This window comes from Eubalaena glacialis, chromosome X (genome assembly GCF_028564815.1).
Source record: "Eubalaena glacialis isolate mEubGla1 chromosome X, mEubGla1.1.hap2.+ XY, whole genome shotgun sequence".
NCBI classification, from domain to species: Eukaryota; Metazoa; Chordata; class Mammalia; order Artiodactyla; family Balaenidae; genus Eubalaena; species Eubalaena glacialis.
The window spans coordinates 20,190,345-20,199,537 of record NC_083736.1 but is presented as its reverse complement, the minus strand read 5'-3'; positions in this window follow the sequence as shown (position 1 = coordinate 20,199,537).

Sequence of the window (9,193 nt, the reverse complement as noted above, 5' to 3'; positions counted from 1 at the left end):
GCAGAGGCAGCATCTTTCTAGTTGGTGCTGTCTCAGGGTAGCCTGGTATTCTGTTGACTCCATGGTGGCCTGAAGCTTATGGGAGCTTTTGTGCTTGAAGATATAATGCCTAATAGTGACCTCTCAGAGTTTTCAATTTGGAGAGTGACTGCGTGCACTCTGGTGGTTCACGCAGCTGTTGTAATATGGTGACTTATCCAGTTCAAATTAATCCCAGCCCTGTGGGACTCCAGATCTTCAAAGGAGTACTTAATCAGCATGTATGTGTGTGTGTGTGTGTGTGTGTGTGTGTATGTATATGGTATATTAGAACTGGCTACATGTAAGGACTGGGTTCTGTATGTGACCAAGTATAGAGGGAGATTACCAAGCAGAAGAAATGATGTCTTTTTTTTTTTTTTTGCAATTCATGTAACTTTGTAATAGCTAACACCTATCTAGAACCATTCTAGTAGGTAGTATTTATTGGCTATTCAGTGTGCCAAGCATTATGCTCAGTATTAGACAATTTCTTAGTAAATCCTCCTCCACCCCCCAAATTAGATACATTGTTGTTCTCAGTTTATTGATGATGATACTTGGCTTAGAGCAATTCAGTAGCTCTATTACTATCACACAGTGTATTTGTCAGTATAGGCCAAAAGCTGTAACAAACAACCCCAGTATGTCTGTGGCCTTAAGGTTTATTTCTTGCTCATATCCAGTCCCATGCAGGCTAGTAGGGATGGGAGGACTGAGGGAAATGGAGTTATGTTCCATGCAGCTATTTAGGCTTCTTTCCCTCTTGTCTCCACCCTCCTCTGGGTCTTGGAAGGTTTTGATGGGCCAGACCTGGAAAGGGACACATCACTTCTATTCCAGAACTCGGTCACAGCGCCACAGTAGACTATGATGGAGGCTGAGGAATGCAGTCTAGATGTGGGACTTGGGAAGGAGAGGAGAGCAAGGATATTTTTGAGTACTAGCAGCTTGTAAGCAGCAGAGTTGGGACCCAGACTCGCAGTTATCTAATTCAAAAGCCCTCTTCATTGTGAAGTCAAAACTGACATTTTGCCCTGACTCCCTTATAAATAAGCATGTGCAACATGCTTTGCAGTTATGGGGAAAAACCACTTTGTTCCCTGCAATAAGCCAAAAATAAGATTACCTTTCTAGTTCTGATCCCCCAATGAATGACATCTTGCACGTTACCTGTAAGACTGGACTCATCTGGCTAGAACTTTAGCCTTGACTTTAGTAACACTGATGTCTGAAGAAATGGTACAACCTTTGTGGATATGATAATCACATGAGAAAGTTGCTATTTTTCTACCATGAACAGACTAATGGCAATCTTTTTGTTCTCTTTAACACACACACACACACACACACACACACACACACACACAACACATACACACCCCTTCAAACCATTCCTTCTGAAGTCTGACTTGTATTTTATTGCAAGTAAAATTTGATTTTCTAAATGCTTTTGTCTTTCAGTCTTTTTTTTGATAACACATCAGTTCTGACTTTCAAATTTATTTTTTCTCTTGATTAAATTTCCCAAGTATTTCACTTCATGCAGTAGTGTGTTTCTAAAAAGTTCTGTGTGAAACAAATCATTTTCAAGTTGAACCAGTTTGTAAATCAGTGGAGGAGCTTGCTGTTTAAAGAAAAGCTCTTCATATTTTCCTTGGCTGAGTGAATGGCATCAGCACTTTAATCAAGTGAATAGTTACTACATAATTTGCACATTGTTATGAATAGCAGGATTTCAAATTCAAATGCTTTCATGGGTCATACATTTAACAAGTATGTAAAGTGGCTACATATAAGGCAATAGGGAGTGGTAAGGACTAGGGGTAAGTGGAAAATAGATGCCCCACCTAAAGGTGCACGAAGTCAAAATTATTAAAATTGCCGTTCCAGTGAGGAGAAAATGTGTATATGGGCTGAACTGAGCTAATACACTTAGACGTAATGTAGCATAATTTTCATCCATTTTGTTAGGCCAAAATATGTATTTGATAAGATGTAATAACCTCAACTGTCAATAGAGTAACCAAAGACCAAATTACTATTGAAGAATGCACTGCAGGTAACTCAAATTTTTCACTGCTCTGTGTATGCACGTATCTGCAAATAACCGTGGATACCACAAGTATTGATTTTAGGGTTACAGATACATTGTAGCAAGTAGGCAAATGCGTAAATATGGAATCCATGAATAATAAGGATTGAGCATATTTCCAAAATAAAACACTAATAATGATAATAGTTACCACTTATTGAGGGCTTACATTGTACCAAGCACATTCATTAAATCACTTAATTCTTCTTTTTTTTTGGCCACACCACACGGCATGTGGGATTTTAGTTCCCCCACCAGGGATCGAACCTGTGCCCCCTGCAGTGGAAGCACGGAGCCCTAACCACTGTACTGTCAGGAAAGTCCCCCCAAATATGTATTTGGTAAGATGTAATAACCTCAACTATCAATAGAATAACCAAAGACCAAATTACTGTTGAAGAAAAACTTCTAGTTAGCGATTTTCTACCCTTTTATAATCAGTATCTAGTTTATGGTGACTATCCGTACTTCCTTCTTCAAAAAGTATCCCCTTTTCCCAACACTTATTTGAAGACAAAACAAAACAAAACAGGTAACGTATTTAAAACATGGGGCCTGGAACAGGACCCATCTTAATCGTTACTTTCTCTCAGGAACAAATCCATTCTTGTAATATTGATACTTCCATGCATGTTGGGTGAAGTAGTCAGTCTCCTGTGATGAGAACATAGTTGAGCTACATGTAATTGCCAATATCCAAACACTTTAACTTGGAAAACCGGCGATTTCATGTGGTTTATGTAAAGAAGATTCCAGTATTCACAGAAAACTTTGAAAATAAACATTCTTCTCTCTGCCCAGGAGTTACTGGCTTATATTTCATTAGCCTAAATTTAAGAAAGAGAAACTGGCTGTTGAGCAAACAGATGGACAAGTTGGAAAGGATGTATTGCTGTTCTCATCTTCTACTCTTGAATGTTGTTAATTGCAGGAACAACATGATCATGGTTGAGAACCAGGTCACCCAGGCCTGGGTACACAGCCTGAAGTAATTGCCTTGGCAAATGTTTACTCTGTCTCAGTGATAGAGGTCAGACAGCCTCACCTTGCCTTTAAATGGGAAAGTATACAATATTCCTTTTATCCTTATGCCACAGGGTTATGAAAACATTCTTTGAGACTTAGAGGACACAAACTACTCTCCATTAGATAAGTCTATCACCACACCAGTGAACTTCTAATCAATGGAGAGGTGGAGATAACGGTGTCACACAGCCTAGCATAGTGGTGGACCATATACAGTGCAGAGAATGGAAAATTAAATAAATTCAAGCTTTGTTACATTCTTTGAAATTCAGTGGATAGGAAAAGCAAACTATTACCAATTGGAATAAATTAAGAGCTTTAATAGTACCCACCTTAAAACATGTGTGATTGTGAGTTCTGGAGAACACATAACCCCATTTGGGGAACTCCTGGCCGCCATCACTGACCTCTTTTGAAAAGACATGAATCTGAGTGGGTAGTGGAACAGGTCACTGCTCTAGAAAAAAAAAATTAAAGCAGAGTGTACATACATGTACACCATGACTTCACAGGTCTAAGTGGATATCAATCAGGCCTACTTGACTTTTTGGCAAATCCAGTAAGGAGAGCTAAACCAGTGACCCCTAGAGTGCTGAATCTGACGCATCGTGGAAGCTCAGATTTTGAGAGAGCTGTTGAGTATGTTGTTGGTTATGGGGCTCTATGGGAAGGAATACTAATGGTATTCCATAACCTTTCAGTTGGATATTTCCATTCTGGGTTAGGCAATGCAGGAGCCTTCTCACTCAAGGTTGACCAGACCTAAACGCCTTCCATGACCAAGAAGAAATGGTATACCCAGGAACTGGCTAAGTCTGTCCCCACAGAGGTTTGTGCCTTCCAGAAAAGTGCCAGATAATATGTCAATGGAAGAGCACTGGAGCCTTCCATGTCTCCTCCTCCTTAAGCCCCTCCCCCCAAATGACATTGGCTGTGGAACAGCAAGAGCTAGCGTGGTTTACTGATGAGGCAACAAGGCATCTTCAGAGTGCATGTTATTGGAAGGCTGTAGCTGCTCAATAATTTGATGCCCCAGGACAGATAGGAGGACAAGGAAACCAGTTTAGTGGACAGAGATAATTGTTACAATCCTGTGAAGAAGCCAGTTAAGAGGAAATCATAACACCATGATATCCAGGTATCTTGGCTGTTAAAGTGGGTTTGATAGAATGACTGGAAAATGGAAAACCCAGGGAGGAATGATTAGGAGAAACTTCTATTGGGGCAAGGGCTGTGTCAAAGCCATGAAGAGCTAGCTGACATGCTGAACTTACAATACAGCAAGTTACTGCACTCCAAACTAAGGCCATGACTTTGGCTCACAGGAATGTTTATGTGTTCTTCCTTACCTGATGGATCATGAATAATCAGGATAGAGAGTGTCGTGATGTGGCTCTGGGTATTAGGATGGTTGTAATACTGAAAACTGAATAGGTACATGACTGGAATCTGTTCTGCATGACAATAGTCATGACCCGATGTAAAGCATCAGTATGACCATATACTGACCTGAGAGGGACAGGATTGGCACGTAAGACACACAGGTCCTATGTTAACCATATTACAGTAGAGTCTAACCACAGTAGATGTCCAGATGAGAAGCTCCAGCTCATATGCAACTGTGGAAGCCATGAATCCCTCTATCAACTATGCTCTTAATCTCTTTGCATTCCCTCTGTCCAAAAATAACCTCTATACTTCTATCTGCCCTGCTGTGTGCCCCACGGAGGCGGACCTCTTTGAACTGTACCACCCAGACTCCCTTGCTGGCTGGCTTCTGCCAAAGAGAGGCCCCCATAGGAGATTGGAAGGTGGGAGAAGAAAGTGGTCTTGCCTAGCTTGCTTGCTGATTTGAAATCTGTGAAGAGTGCACTTGTACATCTAGGCCTTACGCTTGGGGAAATAGTTCATTTAAAACAGGTACAAGCAGTATTGCTCTGAATGCTTTTTTCCTAATGACATCCATGGCATACTGTGATATTACCACAGGAACCCTCTTAAGTGAAATGCATTTGGAAACCCTGTGGCTTTTCATATCTACAGTGGCACACAGATACTATCCCTCAGGGTTTTAATATTTGCCTGGGTATAGCTAACAAGTATCAAGGCTGGCAGTGCCTGCTTACAGCTGAGACAATTTTAACATTGATTCATTAATTCAGCAAGGATTTATGGAGGTGCTTTTATGGGCAGGACACTGCACTAAAGCACTGTGAGGGGAAAAGAGGAGGTGGATAATACAAGTCCTGCCCTCACAGAAATGCAATCAATTAAGATACAGATGGGAGACTGGGCGTGGGAAGAGGATACAGTCCACAGACACTGTAATATGTACAGCAATCTTGTGTGTTCTGTGATTGGAATAGAATTATAAAAACCAGAAAGTTTAAAAGATGGTGGGAATTAAAAGGAGAGAGAAATAACCAAAGAGGAGGGAGCTGGAAGAAACGATAATTAGGAAGTTATAGTTTATCCGGGTCTTGAAAGGGAGGTAGGAGTCTAAAAAGGTGTAGATTTCCTGTGGAGGAAGGAATGGTCAACACATTCGGAGATGTGGGAGGGGGCAGTTAGGAAGTGCCGAGGGAAATGATGTGTCTGCCAAGACCCAAAGTTAAGAACTTTAATTATGTTTTAAAATGGAAATCAACAACAAGAATGTACGCAAACACACAATTATCTCAAACATGTAAACATATCTGGGCAAAGACTGGAAGGCCTAAGTTAAAGGCCAAATGTTAACAGTAGTTATTTTTATGTGCAAGGATTTTGAGTGCGTATTTTATGTTCTTTTGACTTTATGATCTGATTTGGACTGCAGCTTGATATGACTGTTAAGTGGCATAATGACAATAGACAGGGGCATTTAGGGAAGAGTTTAAATTCAACTTGGATAAATTGTGTCTGACGTTTACATTTTTTCATGTTAAAATTGGAGGTGTATCGTTGTTGACATTGTTTTCTTCAGAGAAAGAGGATTTATTTAAGATGCATTGTACTAAGCCTGTATTGAGTCCTGTATCACAGTACTCATAAGTTTCTAAAACATTGGCTTCTGATGACTTTTGAGTGGTATTTTGTACTCCTCTCGTGAACCTCCCTTATCCTCTTAGCCCATCTTCTCTCCAGCCATTGCTTTCGGCACATGTAACCCTACAGCAAGTGGCCTTGGCTGCCTAGAGGTTGCTGCTTGGCACTTGGCTGCGTTGCACTCCAATCTGTACAACTAGGAAGTACAAAGGAGTTAATCCCTGGGGCAGCCCTTGATAAGTAGGGGATAGGAGTCAGTGGGTAACTGCTCCTCTCTTCCCTTTCCCGGACAGAAAGTTCTGAAATGTGTTTTACACAGCTTCTCAGTGGATCTCAGTGGGATCAAGATCAGTTGCCCACTGCAGTGAACAGCTGGATAACTCGTCCTTGTTTTGGCTCTTTTTCCTTCCCTATTTTACTCTTCTCAGTCCCCCTTTCTTAATGCCTGGAATCATGCCCCCAAATGAACTACCTTGTCTCAGATTCTGCTTTCTGAGGGGCACTGCAGAGGGACAGCTAGGCTAAGACAAATAATGTGCCAACCTCCCCACCTACCATACCTCAAACTTGACTGAATTTACTTTGTAAGTATGACATTTTGATTGTGTAACCTACCCTTCCACTAACACAGGGTCTTTTTTTTTTTCTTTTAACGTTTTTATTGGAGTATAATTGCTTTACAATGGTGTGTCAGTTTCTGCTTTATAACAAAGTGAATCAGTTATACATATACATATGTCCCCATATCTCTTCCCTCTTGTGTCTCCCTCCCTCCCACCCTCCCTATCCCACCCTTCTAGCTGGTCACAAAGCACCGAGCTAATCTCCCTGTGCTATGCGACTGCTTCCCACTAGCTATCTGTTTTACATTTGGTAGTGTATGTATGTCCATATATACACTACCACTCTCTCACTTTGTCCCAGCTTACGCTTCCCCCTCCCCGTGTCCTCAAGTCCATTTTCTAGTAGGTCTGTGTCATTATTCCCGTCTTGCCTCTAGGTTCTTCATGACCATCTTTTTTTTTCTTTAATTTTTACTTTTTAGATTCCATATATATGTGTTAGCATACGGTATTTGTTTTTCTCTTTCTGACTTACTTCACTCTGTATGACAGTCTCTAGGTCCATCCGCCTCGCTACAAATACCTCAGTTTCGTTCCTTTTTATGGCTGAGTAATATTCCATTGTATATATGTGCCACATCTTCTTTATCCATTCGTCTGTCGATGGACACTTAGGTTGCTTCCATGTCCTGGCTATTGTAAATAGAGCTGCAATGAACATTGTGGTACATGACTCTTTTTGAATTATGGTTTTCTCAGAGTATATGCCCAGTAGTGGGATTGCTGGGTCGTATGGTAGTTCTATTTTTAGTTTTTTAAGGAACCTCCATACTGTTCTCCATAGTGGCTGTATCAATTTACATTCCCACCAACAGTGCAAGAGGGTTCCCTTTTCTCCACACCCTCTCCAGCATTTATTGTTTGTAGATTTATTGATGATGGCCATTCTGACCGGTGTGAGATATCGCATTGTAGTTTTGATTTGCATTTCTCTAATGATTAATGATGTTGAGTGTCCTTTCATGTGTTTGTTGGCAATCTGTATATCTTCTTTGGAGAAATGTCAATTTAGGTCTTCTGCCCATTTTTGGATTGGGTTGTTTGTTTTTTTGATACTGAGCTGCATGAGTTGCTTGTAAATTTTGGAGATTAATCCTTTGTCAGTTGCTTCATTTGCAAATATTTTCTCCCATTCTGAGGGTTGCCTTTTAGTCTCGTTTATGGTTTCCTTTGCTGTGCAAAAGCTTTTAAGTTTCATTAGGTCCCATTTGTTTATTTTTGTTTTTATTTCCACTTCTTTAGGAGGTGGGTCAAAAAGGATCTTGCTGTGATTTATGTCATAGAGTGTTCTGCCTATGTTTTCCTCTAAGAGTTTCATGGTGTCTGGCCTTACATTTAGGTCTTTAATCCATTTTCAGTTTATTTTTCTGTATGGTGTTAGGGAGTGTTCTAATTTCATTCTTTTACATGTAGCTGTCCAGTTTTCCCAGCACCACTTATTGAAGAGGCTGTCTTTTCTCCATTGTATATTCTTGCCTCCTTTGTCAAAGATAAGGTGACCATATGTGCGTGGGTTTATCTCTGGGCATTCTATCCTGTTCCATTGATCTATATTTCTGTTTTTGTGCCAGTACCATACTGTCTTGATTACTGTAGCTTTGTAGTATAGTCTGAAGTCAGGGAGCCTGATTCCTCCAGCTCCGTTTTTCGTTCTCAAGATTGCTTTGGCTATTCGGGGTCTTTTGTGTTTCCATACAAATTGTGAAATTTTTTGTTCTAGTTCTGTGAAAAATGCCAGTGGTAGTTTGATAGGGATTGCATTGAATCTGTAGATTGCTTTGGGTAGTAGAGTCATTTTCACAATGTTGATTCTTCCAATCCAAGAACATGGTATATCTCTCCCTCTATTTGTATCATCTTTAATTTCTTTCATCAGTGTCATAATTTTCTACATACAGGGCTTTTGTCTCCATAGGTAGGTTTATTCCTGGGTATTTTATTCTTTTTGTTGCAATGGTAAATGGGAGTGTTTTCTTAATTTCACTTTCAGATTTTTCATCATTAGTATACAGGAATGCAAGAGATTTCTGTGCATTAATTTTGTATCCTGCTACTTTACCAAATTCATTGATTAGCTCTAGTAGTTTTCTGGTAGCATCTTTAGGATTCTCTATGTATAGTATCATGTCATCTGCAAACATTGACAGTTTACTTCTTCTTTTCTGATCTGGATTCCTTTTATTTCTTTTTCGTCTCTGATTGCTGTGGCTAAAACTTCCAAAACTATGTTGACCAATAGTGGTGCGAGTGGGCAACCTTGTCTTGTTCCGGATCTTAGTGGAAGTGGTTTCAGTTTTTCACCATTGAGGGCGATGTTGGCTGTGGGTTTGTCATATATGGCCTTTATTATGTTGAGGAGAGTTCCCTCTATGCCTACTTTCTGCAGGACTTTTATCATAAATGG